Here is a 15008-nt window from a genome sequence, read left to right as displayed (position 1 = left end):
TTTTTTTTTTACATATTTAGTGTCAAATCCACAATTTTGTGACTGATAAAACACAAATCTTTCCTCAATACCATCTTTTCTTTATGTTACAGGGTTATCTCTCTTAAAAGCCAACCTACTTATTATGTCCATCTTCTACTTTTCAGTCTTCAATATCTGCCCCCTTGTTCTTAGGACAGGTTTCTTAGTACGTGCTACAAGACAGTATGATTTTATCCAGTAACATTCTTCCAGCCTCATCTGAGATCTTTTCCTCTCCATGCTCATTTCTTATTACTTTGCATTTCTTTTAGTTCTACTAATACATTGTGATATTTTTACAAAGCACCCCAGCTTTACCTGCCTAGATCTTTCTCATTTGTTAGGGCTCACTTTGCATAAATGTCTTCCTGCAGAAAAGCTTCCTTGACTGCCTAATGGTGCACTTCCAACATTCCATGGAAGCCTCTTTTCAAGTATCAGAGCACTTAGCTTATATTATTTATGGCAATCAAGCTTTCAAGCATCTATCTCCATGAGAGAGAGGATAGTATTTGCTTTGTTTAATGCTTAGCACAATGCTGGCACATAGTAGGTACTTAGTGTATGTTCACTGGGTGAACTATGTTCAGTTCAGTATATATTTCCAGAGTGAGTATAGGTGTGCAAGGTGCTATTCTATGCAACACAAAGATGACTAAGACATATTTCTTCTCTTCATGTTGCTTTCCATTTAGTATGTGTAGGCATTAGGGTATGTCATGACACAAATCCTATTATTAAGGCAACATTACAGGGGCCAAAAAGAGTCAGTCATGAAGAAATGGTTATGGGAATTTAGTTTCAGATATCAGATTAGAGTTTACTTTGGAACATTTTGATTAGTGTTTGAGAAGGTAGATCTCTTTTAATAGCTAGATTTAATTAGCTTTTTCAATAAATGAAAAAAATATGGTTTTGTTTCCTTTATGTTTGTCTTTCCATTTAAAATAGTAAAAATGATTATCATATTCATCAGTTCCATACTGAATTTAACAAAATATTTGATGTATATTTTAGTATTATCATAATTGTAGTTTTTATTATTAGGAGAGTTACATCTAGATTTTCTGTACACAGATCTGTGATTATAATAATCCATTCCTAATTGCTTGTGTGAAATATATGAATTCTCTTTTGTACATTATTGTATCCTTTGAGGTGTTGGTAAACTAGACCCAATAGCAATATTTAATGTTCTCTTGAAGGTTATTTGACTTTGACTTAGAAATGTTACATTCCCATTAATTTCATAAATATTCCTCTAATGCTTTTTCTAAACCTGGGACATAATATGGATCTTATTTCCACAGAAAATCATGGATATTATCAGTAATTGCTCTATTACCACAAAGAAAAAATATATTTAGATTGCAGAATCTCGAGATATTTCAAAAAATCTTTTGAAGTAGTGATTCAATATTGGTAATGAATGTAGTTTGCATACAAATAATAGTTATTATACTTTAAACCACAGTATAATAGTTATTATACTTAAACCACAGGATACTAAACCCAGGTGCTGCAGATTTCCATTTATTGTGCTAAACATACAGTGGAATGATAAGGCTATGTTGTGATTTTTGAAAAATATTATTTTAAAGGTCTTAAAAGAATTATATGCTTTGTTCTCATAGCATCATTTCACTCTATTCTGTGATCATATTCTATGTAATTCTCCCTCTAAATTAAAATTTACTCTGGATGGGCCTACTCTCTTCTTAGTCGCTCATAGACTTCTCCCTTATCTTGTGACTTACAAAACCTCAGCGATGGTAGTTTATACAGATTATTTCTGGCATTACCTATGCTAATATAGTTTCTCCTCTTCTCTGCTTTTAGTATAAACAAGTTTATATAACACCTAAAAAAGAATTTTTGAAATGTGACACTAAAGAGGTCCCTAATGTTTATTTCCCTGGAAGACCAATTTGGTAAGTGCCGAATCTCATTAGCTGCCACTTCTATTACTGATTTTATAAGTCAGATGTTAGAAACTATCCTACAGAGCAAGAAAATGTTCATAATGGTAAATTTGTCTTTTTATAATATTTTTTCAATTACAGTTTACATACAATATCATATTAGTTTCAGATGTACAACATAGTGATTAGACATTAATACACCATATGAAGTGATCACCCTGATAAATTTTGTATCCAGATGACACAATGCATAGTTATTACAATATTATTGACTATATTCCAAATGCTGTATTTTACATCATCATGATTATTTTGTAACTACAAATTTGTACTTTTTAAAAATTACGTTATATAATTTTATTTTATTTTTTAAATAATTTTTTTATTTTCAATTATAATTGACATAACATTACATTAGTTTTAAGTGTACAACATAGTGTTTAGACATTTATATGACTTATGATCACCCCAATAAATCTAGTACCATCTGACACCACACAGTTATTACAATATCATTGACTGTATTCCTTATGCTACAGTTTTACCTCCCTATAAATATTATGTAAACATCAATTTGTACTTCTTTATTCCTTCTCCTTTTTCACCCGTCCTACCAACCCCCTATCCATCTGGCAACCATGAAAATGTTCTCTGTATCTACAAGTGTGTTTCTGTTTTGTTCGTTCATTTTTGTTCTTTAGACTTCACATGTAAGTGAAATCACATGGCATTTGTCTTTCTCTATTTGACTTACTCTACTCAGCACAATATCCTCTAGGTCCATCCATGTTATTGCAGATGACAAGATTTCATTCTTTTTTATTACTGAGTAATGTTTCACTGTATATATGTACCACCTTTTCTATCTTCACTCATCCATTGATGGACACCCAGGTTTTCTCCATATCTTGGCTATTGTAAATAATGCTGCAATGAACATATGGATGCACATGTCCCTTTGAAGTGGTGTTTTGGGTATCTCTGGATAAATATCCAAAAGTGGGGTTTCTGGGCCCTTCTTTGTCCCTTGTTATAGCTTTTGTTTTAAAGTCTATTTTGTCTGGTATAAAAATTGATACCCCAGCTTTTTTTTTTGTTTCTACTTTCATGAAATATCTTTTTCTATCCCTTTACTTTCAGTCTGTGTGTGTCTTTTGATCTAAAGTGAGTCTGTTGTAGGCAGTATATGTTAGAGTCTTGTTTTCTTATCCATATAGCCATCCTATGTCTTTCAGTTGGAACATTTAATCCATTTACATTTAAGTAATTATTGATAGATATGTATTTATTGCCATTTTACTATTCATATGTGCGTGTGTATGTATGTGTGTGTGTGTATATATACATTCTTTTTATAACTCAAATGCTATATTGGTGGGGCTTGAGAAGCTGTGACAGAGCCTAGCATGTAGACTGCGAGGGCTTGGACAGCTGTCAGGGATGAGTAGGCTCTGCTGCTTTGGCCATGTTGTCTGTTCTCAAGTTCTTAGAAGCAAGCATGCAGGAAGAAAGGTCAGCCCTTCAGAAACTGGTAGGTGACCTCATAGATTCCCATAGACTCCTGAGCCTTTTTGTCATAGTCAGTCCAGTCCTTCCCCTGCAGATTAATGTCACTAAAGATTGTCCCCAATTCCATACACTCAGCAGCAATCCCAGCCTCACAGGCTTGTTGTGAGTTAAAAATGCTGCACCAATAAAGTAGAGTGAGCATTGGCTCTGGAGTCAGATAGACCTAGGTTCAAATTTTAGTTTCATGGCTTACTAATTCTGGGCAAGTTGCAAAATCTCTGAAGTCCTTTCCTCATATGGGGCAGGAAATCAACTGGTTCAGGGCTCTGACATTCAAAATCTACTATCATCTTGAACTTCTCATTGTCTTTAGCATTGTAATATTTGATGGTACTGCTTGGAATCTTGATGGAGTTTTCCTTTGTGCACAGCTTGCACTTCTGGACATGGAGGCATTGCCAGGACCTCCCTTAGTGCCACATTGTCCATCAGCCAAATATATTGCCACTTCTCTGAAATCTCACCGCAGCTGCCACATTTCATCTTTAAGTACCACCGGAAGCCCTCCCTCATAGGCTGTAGGTTAGTGATGTTCTCCAGCATGGCTATGAGCTGCAGTGTGATTTTTCCCCATAGGGGCCTGGCTCAGCACAGCACTGACTGTGGTCGCTCTTATATTTTGGATATCTTTTTCCTTCTTCTTCTTAAAGAAGTCTCCTTAGTATTTCTTGTAATACTGATTTGGAGATGATGAACTCCTTTAGCTTTTTCTTGTCTGGGAAGCTATTTAGCTCCCTTTCAGTTCTAAATAACAGTTTTGCTAGCTTCAATTCTAGAATAATTTTGGTTTAGGTCCTTGCTTTTCATCAGTGTGAATATTTCATACCAATATTTTCTGGCCTGCAAAGTTCCTGTTGAGAAATCAGGTAACTAATTGCTTTTCTCTTGCTACTTTTAAGATTCTCTCTTGTCTTTAACATTTGGCATTTTAATTATGATGTGTCTTGGTGTGGGCCTGTTTGGGTTCATTTTCTTTGGGATGCTATATGCTTCCTAGGCTTATATGTCTATTTCCTTTGCCAGATTAGGGAAGTTTTTTGTTATTATTTCTTGAAATCGGTTTTCAATTCCTTGCTCTTTCTCTTCTGCTTCTGATACTCTGATGATATCAATGTTAGTACACTTGATGTTGTCCCTGAGGTTCCTTAATCTGTCCTCAATTTTTTTGGATTTTTTTTTTTCTTTTTGCTATTCTGCTTGGGTGTTTTCAGTTACCTTCTTTTCCAAACTGCTGATTTGATCCTCTGCTTCATCTAATCTTTTGATTCCCTCTAATGTATTCTTCATTTCATTTGTTATATTTTTCATTTCTGACTGGTTCTTTTTTGTTTTCTATCTCCATTTTTATGATTTTATCTCTTCATTGAAGTTCTCACTGAGATCATGGAGCATCCTTATAACCAGTGTTTTGAATTCTGTATCTGGTAGATTGCTTGTCCCCATTTTTTTTTTTTTTTTTAAGTTCTTCTGGAACTTTGTTCTGTTCTTTCATTTGGGCCATGTTTCTTTGTCTCTCCATTTTAGCTATCTTCCTGTTTTTGTTTCTGTGATTTAGGAGGATCTGCTACATCTTCCAGTCTTATGTAGTATTCGTTCTGTGGGGTCCAGTGGCTTAGTCTCCCTGGTCACTTGGGCCAGATACTTTAGGTGTGTCCCTTGTGTGAGTTGTATGTACTTTCCTGTTGTAATTGAGCCTTGATTGCTGTTATCATGTCAATGGGAGAGTTTGACCCTTGGGCTGATTAATCATGAGAACTGTCTGTGACTGCAGTGGAGGAGCTATTGTGTAGGGAATGACCATGTGGAACAGCATTTGCTTTAGCAGGGCTCTAGTGCTTGCCCAGTCTGCCCTTTGGGCGTGTCATTGTGGAGGTGGTTGGGTGGTGCTCTGGTGTCTGGAAAAGCCACTGGAAGTGGCTTGGATGGACCTGCCAGTTGGCTGGGGTGGGGTCTCAGGGAATCACCAGGACTTGGTAAATAATGTTAGGCAGGTCGATGGAGACTCAGATATGGCGCCCTGCTTCATTTGTACACTGGATTGGGGAAGGGCTCAACAAAGGAAGAGTGACCTCTGCCAGCACTTCTGTCTGGGAGAAAGCTGCCCCTCCAGCCCTGGCCTTGAAACCAGACAATTTAGTTCCTCTCCATATATTCCTGGTGCCTATCAAGCTGTTGCTCCACTGCTGGAGCTCAGAGTGAGTGAGTCTATCAGTGAGTAAGTCTGGGCATACACCCTTTAATAGAAATGTCTGCAACTCCCCCAGCCCTCCATCTCACTCGGCCACAATCTTTGCTGGTTCTCACAGCCAGAGGTTATGGGGACTTCTCTTCTCAGCACTGGAACCCCGGGCTGGGGAGCCTGGTTTAGGGCAGAGATCCATCACTCCTCAAGGGGGATCTCTGCAGCTGAGATTGCCCTCCCAATTTTTAATTGCCACATGGTGTGGAGCCCGCCCATTCTGAATCTCCACCCCTCTTGCCAGTGTCAAGATGAATTCTTTTGTATGTCCTTAGTTTTAGGACTTCCATTCAGTTAGACCTTAGGAGAGTCTCAGTTATGATTGTTCTGTAGTTTAGTTGTAATTTTAATGTAGTCATGGAAGGAGATGAGCATAGCATTTTTCTACTTCACTGTCTTGACTTGAAGCTCTCAAATTTGTCTTTCTGAGGTAATCTATGAAACTGCTCATATATAAAGGCACACAAGAGGAATTAATTTTCTTAAGTATTTTATTATCAGTAATTCTTAATTTACCATGTTATAATTTTTATCTTTTTTAAGGAAGATAATTAAAAGGAAGATCAAACCTCTTTTAAAATTATTAAAGTTAAAGAAATTAGAGATTTTATAATCTGTTTTTCTGATATACTTACTAAGTTGCTTTTCTGAAGAACCATCATAGTATACAGATGGAAATACTGAGGAAAGATGGCTTTAAAACTGTAGACATCTCATTTATTTAATTAAATTAGAATTAATGAGGCTCGAACTCAAACAAGATAAGCATACTGCTTGTATTGGTGTTCTGTCAATGGATATTTGTTTAATGATCTATTCTGAATAAGAATGGCAGAATTAAAGAAAATGTGACTGGAACTCAAAGTGCTTAATTTTTAGTCCCTGCTTTTTTCCTCACTAAATGTGGGGCTCAAGCTACCCCTCCATCTGTTCAATGAGATCACTACTTTAATTTCCACGGTCTTCAAAGTTTATGTAAGTCTTAAATAGAATTACTTTTTAGAATAAATATAGATTTTGCTATACTCTTTCACTTACTCAACAAATACTTTCTGAGTTCTTCCTTCATGCCAGGCACCTTGCTAGTCACAGAGTTAAAGCAGTGGACAAAACAGATACAGTTCCAGCACTGTGGGGCTCAGGGTCTAGGAGGAAACAAACATTACGTTATCATGCAAATAAGTAGCCAAGTAGAAATTGTGATAAGTTTTGCAAAGATGTCATGGAAGTGTCAGGGGAGGCAATAATAGGACGAAACTAAATTAGATTGAGAGTCGAGACTTGTCTCTATGACAGAATAAGAGCTTAAACTGAAACCTGAGGAGTGAGAAAGCAGCAGCCAGGTGAAGAGTGAATCAGGATCAGTATTCCAGACAGAAGAAAGAGTCCATAGAAAAGCCCTGAGGTATGAAATCACCCAGGGGTCCAGGATGTGATCTGAGATGAGGCTGGAGTGAGAAGGAAGAAAGTACATCATGGGAAGGCTGAGGCCAGAGAAGGGCTTTTATTTTAAATACAGTGACAATTTGAAAGTGACACAGAGAGGGGTATGTATGGAAGGGAGATATGTACAATGTATAACAGATGAGATTTTGGGTGGGTGAGAAGTTTGGGTTTGTTTTCATTTGTTTTATAAAGACTTACCTTTTTAAAAAGGCTGGATTCTCAAGGAGATAATATCAGGCAAGAGTACACATGGACTTTGAACATCTGAAAATGTTTCTTAAAAGGCTTCATGTATCTTTTTAGGAGTACTCATCTCACAACTTGAAAATCACAGATTTAAAACACAGTGCCCAGTCTCAGATAGTCTATAATCTCATTGGGTAGAAAATGCACAAATACATGAAAAGTTAATCATAAACATTTAAATAACAATTCAGAACAATAATAGAGGAACTATAATAAGCAAGTCATGTGTAATTATTTAATCAACTGAGCAGCAAGTGATTGGTCAGAGGCCCTCAGTGGTCAGGGAGTTCTTTTGGGATCTTGAAAAACTGGGAGAATTTGAATGGCCTGAAAGGAGCACTTATGACATCTCAGGACTAACATGTCCGAGGATTATTTGGGACCTACATTACATCTTCATTTTCTTATTGAATTATTGTTTCACAGATAACATCAAATTCATTAACTGGCCCAAATGAATAGAAAGTACGAAACATAAAATTTATGTTCATTACTGTATATGCTTTCAGATACCCCATTTTCTTTTTTTAATGTTAGAAATGACTGAAAGATTAAGGCTGGTTGAGGTAGATGTCAGGGGAAAGATAAATCAGTTAGGATAGATAGAATAGTGGGATAACAATATAATTTGTGTATAAATTTTAACAAAAATGTTTTAACTTGTGACTAATGAAATATATAGGCTAAATAAATTAATGTTGTTTTGTTTATCCAAATATTGAAATTGAGAATTCAATTTAGCTCAGCATCTTGATTTCCATGATTTAAATTATAATAACAATAACAATAACAAGTAGCATCTTAGAACAATAACTCTTCCAGAAGTTAGATCCACATCCGGTTCCTAGATTTTTATTGATGGCTAATTACCTCAAAACTGCGACCATATATAGTGGCACCTGATGGAATCAGTTGTATATGATATCCATATTTTAGACTATATGCTGTTTGTTGCTCTAGGCTGATATCAAATAACTATTCCTGATATCTAAATGAGCAGCAATGACCTTGTCATGGAGCATGGAACTTGTCATTAGCATTTGCAGATTAACCCAGAATTATGAAGTACAATTTCCATATTTCTTTATATCTACATATATATTTTATAAATTTAGTTATATATAAATAATATTAAATTTATATGTAGATATAAATATTAAGTACTGTTATAAAACTCTATATGTGACCATCAACTAGTTATGAAATTCAGAATATTTAAAGCAGTTTCTCCAAAAATATATGCAAATAATAAAAATTCAGTGAGATTTTTATATACATTTTATGATTTAAATGGTGAAGTTATTTTCTTCTTAAAATCCCTTCTTTTGATAAAGTCCTAAGGAAACAATAAGACATGTAAAGATGTTAGCCTATTTGTTTTTCACTGTGTGTGCCGCCCATCAAGAGAACTGTGCTATGTATCCAAGAGCAAATCATGACCTTTACATTCCCAGGCATTCATCTTGGGCTAAAGAATTTGAAAATTGGCAAGGTTGACTTACAGGTAAGTACAATCACTTGAGATATTCACATGCGATATTCAATTTATCTTTAGCAAATACTTTTGCGCTGACAAAACAGAACATTTTATGCTCTTTTTCACAGATAAGAACAATCCATCTGAGTGACTCCAAAGTGACTGAAGACTTCAGTTCTCACTCCCAAACTTTTTAAAAGAAAATTGTTGTATCAGTCTTGAGAAATCTTTATAAGGATATTAGACTTATTTTGATAGCTAGATCAATCAAGGCAGGATATTTCTTTATGGCTGTAATGAAATCCGTAATGAATTTAGGAATATTTGTATATTCTGGTTAAATAATTTTGCTAGATGCTGGCTGGGATATAAATATGCATACACTATCGTTTTTAGAGATTATAAGATATAAGACTAATAAACTCTGTGATACAGGATCAAAAATTGTAAACTCAAGAAATAAAAGACATTTAAAAATTGTACCAGGAATTAATCAGAAAATACCAAGTTTTTAATTTAAAGAACAACTTCATAAAGCAAGTGGCATTTATGATGGGTCTTATATGAAGGAGAGGTTGGATAATCATAAAGTCCATAAAAGTCCATAAAATAGAGATGAGATGTTTAGCAGATAGAAAGAGAAAAGCATAAACAAAGAGAGTGAAATATGTGAGACAGTTTTCTGGAACAGCAAACAAGCTATGAAAAAGAGTAGGCAACAGTAAAATTCGAAATCCAACATTATTTTTATAGCAGTACTGGGAAAGTGGTATGTATCTTTGAGTAATGTGTATCTTTGAAAATGTTGGTTGAAATTTAATTTAAAAAGATTAATCTACCATTGTTGATTTGGAATGAATTTATCAGGGAAATTATAACAGTAACCTAGACAGTAAAAATATTGTTATTTTAATAATAACCTATTGGAAATTAAAAGTATGTAAGAGATGTTATGAAGGTAGATTATCTGTGATTAAGCAACTGATTGCATACCTGCCTGAGTGAGAAAGGAGTGTAGGTGACTTAAAGCTGGTGACTAAGAGATTGGTAGTGCTATTAATAAAACAAAAAGAAAGAAAGAAAAGAAAAGAAAGGAAAAATAAGAGAGGTCGGAATGAGTAAATGGTCATGGAAAAGAAATGTATTTGTAGACATCTTGAATTTAAGTTGCCAGATTGCTGGAAATCTGTGCCTGGACCAGAGGAAAAGAAAAGGAAGTGCCGATGGGGAAGGAAGGCATAGAAGTAGAAGAGATGGGGAAGTGAGGAATGAGGATGAAGAAGCCAAGAGTGATCTTGCAGTCAGCAGAGTCTGTGGAAAGGTAGAGGAACTGAAGAAAGGAGACCAAGAAGAGGTTCCCGAGCAGCACTGACTAGGAGAACGTCCCTGCCCTGATGGCAATGTCCTCTACCTGTGCTGTTCAGTATGGTAGTCAGCAGTCACATGCGAATTCTGAGAAACTGAACTTTAAATCACGTTTAATTTTAATGAATAGTTTAAGTTTAAATACCACATGTGGCTAGTGGCCACATTATAGACTTAAAACACTTTAGTCTCACCGCAATCACTTTTCTACTCAGACACCAAATGACATCCCTAAAATATAAATTAGAGTATATCCTTCCCCTGCTTAAAATTCTCCAGTGGATCTTCAATGTATGGGAATAAGATCCAAACTACTAATTATGGCTAAGGGAATTTTTCTCTCCCCAACCAAAGCTCCAGCCACGTAAGCTAAGTTCCCTAAACAGGCCTATCCTTTTCCAGGTCAAGGCCTCTGTTCTTGTTTCTCTAATACTGCCTTCTCTTTCTTCCTGTTCTTTACGTGCTCATTTCTTTTCAATCTTTCACTCTCTGTTTAAGAATTATTCCTCAGGGAAGTTTTCCTTGAGCCCCTTTATCTAAATCACCCAGGTTGCCCTATTTATTATTCTATAACTCAACACTCAATTTATTTCCTTTATGCCACTGATCATAATTTGTACTGATTTGTTTATTTCTCTCAGCTTCCCTCGCTAGACTGTAAATGCCCTGAGGGCAGGGATCATGTGTATCTTATATTTTTCATACTTATCAGAGTGTCTGGCATATGGTATGTGTGCAATAATTATTGATTGTTGATCAAATACCAAAAACACTGCCTGCTGAAAGAATATGTAATTACTAAACAGAGGTTTCCATAAACATTTTGTATTATTGTTAAATGACTACATTTCAGCAAATAAACGCTCAGAAAAACTTATACAAATAGATTGGTATAATATATACCTTGAATAGTTCATTTAAACAGAAGAAACTAAGATAGTATCAATTGAAAGATATAATTTGGGTAGTACTTGAAGGGGAAGAAAGTTACATAACATATACTTTATAAAACCTCAAACCTAGAGGAAGATTTTATTTCTAAGGTACTCCTTTAATGCCTGCCTCTGATTTTTTCTTTCACTGAAGTTCTAACACCCTTGAAAGTACTGGAAAAATTTCATTCAGGGTATTTTCTTGGAATTGTCAATAACAATGGAAGGTAGACATTATTATTACCACGTAGAAAACAAAATAAAATCTGTGGTTCTCAGATTGGCAGTTTAATAGAGAAAAAAAAAAAAGATGTGTTACTGCTTGGAAATGTATGAGAAGGACAATTTATTGCCCAGATAAATAGTTGTTTACTTTCAATGTATGAGTGAAATAAACCAGCTTGCCTGTTAAACTGCTTCCATTACTTAAGTAACCATAAAATGACATTTTTCATAAAATTTTATTTCACTAGGAATGAATCTGATGGTGCAGCATTGTAAAATTTTTGAAATAAAAGACCTTTTTCTAAGGTATATCTTTTAAAATTTAAACATGAAAATAATTACATATATGAAAACCAATATTTTTCCTTAGCATTTAAAATGAGGGTTCATGTCTACAGATAAAGAAAAATAGAAAACCTTTCTCCAGGACAACCAGTTTTTTTTTTTTTTTTCTGTTATGCTTCCTGTTGCATCTCTATCAATGTTTTAACAATAAAAAAAGAAAAGGGAGAAAAGAAAGGAAGAAACAGTATAACTGATTATGCTAGTATAGCACAAGTTTTATCTCTATGAGTTTAAGAAATGCCGTTTATTTCCAAATCTAAGTTAAAAGTTAAATTCCATGTTTTAATTTTTTATGCCGATGCATAGTCTTTATAAATACTGAGGGAAATAAAGTTGGATTTTAAAAAGAGATTGTAATCCTAACTTTAACTTTGTTCAAATACTTATATATCTTCCTTCATAGCATACTTAGTCCCTTATCCAAATGGTGACTATGGAAGTCAGTTTGAAAAGCATAAAATTTCTTAAGTGATGATAATGTAAGTATAGATAACATATGTGATTTTTAAATGATATTTTAGTAACATAAATAAGCTTCAAATATAAAAAATGGTCCAGCTAAAGTTGTCCCCAAATTATAGATAATCTTATGACTAATACCATAAAATGATTTTTATTTGAAATCTTTTTCTAATTCTTTCATCTTCCTATTGAATTAACCATAGTCATTCCATGACCCATTACTTAGTAGGCAGCATCCATTAAATTAGATAATCATAAAACTTCCCCACATAGGAATATTGTATTTTCTGGCTAATGTACCACATTAAAGAATGAAAGCAAATGGGTTTTTTTTTTTTGGTTTTTTTTGGTTTTTTTTTTTTTTTTTTGGTATTCTGAACAATAATTGGGACATGAAAAAAAAAGACACACTGTTTGAGCTACGTGAAGTTTTTCCGATATAATTGTTGAACTCCAGAATATTTATTCTGGAGAAAGATTCCTGTATAATTTGAGTTGCAAAGTTTATTTCATTAATTCGTTGTTAGAGTATGCCTCCCTAGGTAGGGAATTTGAGAAAATAAAAAGCAGATGACTCTCAAGTGGTGAAAATTATAGCATGAGTCCTCAAAAGACTGTGTGTTTCCTTTTTCTTCCTCCTTTGCCCAAAGGGGCATGTTGGAAAGTAGATAATTACCTTATGAACTCATGTTGTATACACAGATGGATTGGTTAGTATGAAAAAAATTGCATTAATGGCCTGTGAAATGCAGATGAAGTAATTATTTAGATAGCTCCATCAAAACACTAACTCATTCTGATTTCAAAAATTTAAATGAGCCTAAGGAACATGTGGTATACCCCAGTAATTTTACCATAAACATTTCACTTCAAATCAGAAGAGTTAAGATAGTTCAATTTGTTACTTCAAACAACTATTAATCCAGTTGCTATGTGAATTAACATATTTTTATTTTAGTATTCAGTTTGTATAATCAGACATAATTCCATTTATCATTTGATAATCCTTAACCAACTGCATGTTTTTAGGTTATTGAAAGCATCATGTTGGGGAAAAAAAAACCACTGTCAAAATGAAGATATCATAGGTAAAGTGAGTTAGTGAAAAAAATAATTGACGTGGTATTACTCTTATTTGTTAAACATGGGAAACAAAAATTCTAGGAGGCATCCTCTTCTGAAACAGATCATATTCATTAGCATAATAAACCTAACCCTCTACTTTGGCATCTCCTTGTTCCCTAATTCAGAAAATATTCTGTTGCCTTCACAAGCTGCTGAATCTGCTGAGAGGGATTTTTTCTAAATCAATGTTGTACAGATTACACTTCCTGTTGAAGGATTTGAAGCAAATTATACTGACTTGAAATATAATGCTTTTTGCACTTGCATTTTCCTTTGTTTTATTTTCGTAAGTCCTGTGGAATGCATATTTAGTTTCCAGGATTTTGCAAAATGTTGTGATGCTGAAGAGGAAGGACATTTTTCTGGACCTGGGGCTCTAGAATTCATCAAGAGGGTAGACTTGAACAGATCTGTCTGTGCTACCCCGTAAATCTGCAGTGCATTCTATAAGTGGGGAAGAATACAGTACTTATGTGCTCTTATTTAAGAGGAATGAACAGAACTCATGCATTAAAATATTTCATATCAATGTATATATTCTTAAAGAAACAGTTTACTGTTAACAAAACTGATCTGTACTAGCAGACAAAAAAACAAACTGATAAAGAATCAAAGTAATAGTTTTTACAAACAAAATGTATAATTATTTGTTATTAAAAGAAGTTATGGAACTGAGGACATGAGGCAAAAGAAAGAGTGGTATATCTGTGTAGATAACATTTTCATATGGGAAACTTAAAGTTCTGATATAAGGAAAAGAACCAAAAGTAATGTTAGCACAGCCTTTCTGTGGATATAAAAGATTGATGGAATTGGAAGCCTCTCTTAAAAGAAATATGTACACTTAATAATGAACAAGAGAAGGATAAGGGTTCAGGTACAAGAAATCCTTCAAAGTTATACTTATCTTAGAACTTGTTGACCTGACAGGCAATAATCACATAGGGTTTTGGAAAAAAATATATGAAGAATATATAATAGTTTCTGAATGTCCTCTGTGTTTTGATACCTTCTACATAGAGGGAAGACCAGGTGAAAATTTCAAATTACTTTGGGACTGTGGTCAAAAATTGTCATGAAGGGCAGAAAATGTTTCTTTTCCTTTCTCAGCCTAAGATTATTCTCAGCTATTAAAGGGGGGTGGGGGGAGGGGAGGTAATTAACTGAAAAATTATCAGAAGTGACAATATTAAATTTATGAAGCAAACAAAAAGTGTTGAGTATAATTTTGCTTCAGTCAAGAACCAGTTCTTTTTTTTTTTAATTGACTATAACTTACCCAAACTGTCTTAATTAATCATACTTACAAAGATAAAATCTTGTAGGTGTATAAGTTTCACAAATACAAACCTCTTTCCTGCTGGAAAGCACAAAGTGTGTGGGCAAAGGACAGAATCGGGGGAATGAGACTGGAGATGGAGATTGAACATCTAATGTTTCATTAAGAATTTTAAAGAGAAATAATGTTCAGAGTCATCACTTGATTCAGTGTTATCGTCAAAGATAAAAATGCCTGTCTGCTGGGCCAGGCACCGTGGTTCTGTTGCCACCTCTAACACCCTTGCCAAGGAAAATTGATATGTGTGTAGCTCATGGGAGAGTGGTTAGATATTGGAAAAAAGGAGTGCAGAAGG

General features: G+C 34.4%; 1 protein-coding gene and 1 pseudogene across 2 annotated transcripts in view; one reads left to right on the top strand and one right to left on the bottom strand.

Annotated features, from left to right (window-relative positions):
* The window catches only part of ADGRB3 (adhesion G protein-coupled receptor B3), a 693186-nt gene that overhangs the window by 228658 nt on the left and 449520 nt on the right, over nucleotides 1-15008 (top strand). The gene's annotated exons all lie outside the window — the stretch shown is intronic.
* On the bottom strand, nucleotides 3457-4076 carry LOC105292815 (annotated as a pseudogene).

This window comes from Pteropus vampyrus, unplaced genomic scaffold (assembly GCF_000151845.1).
Source record: "Pteropus vampyrus isolate Shadow unplaced genomic scaffold, Pvam_2.0 Scaffold64, whole genome shotgun sequence".
Taxonomy (NCBI): Eukaryota; Metazoa; Chordata; class Mammalia; order Chiroptera; family Pteropodidae; genus Pteropus; species Pteropus vampyrus.
This window is presented reverse-complemented; position numbering and strand designations above follow the sequence as displayed.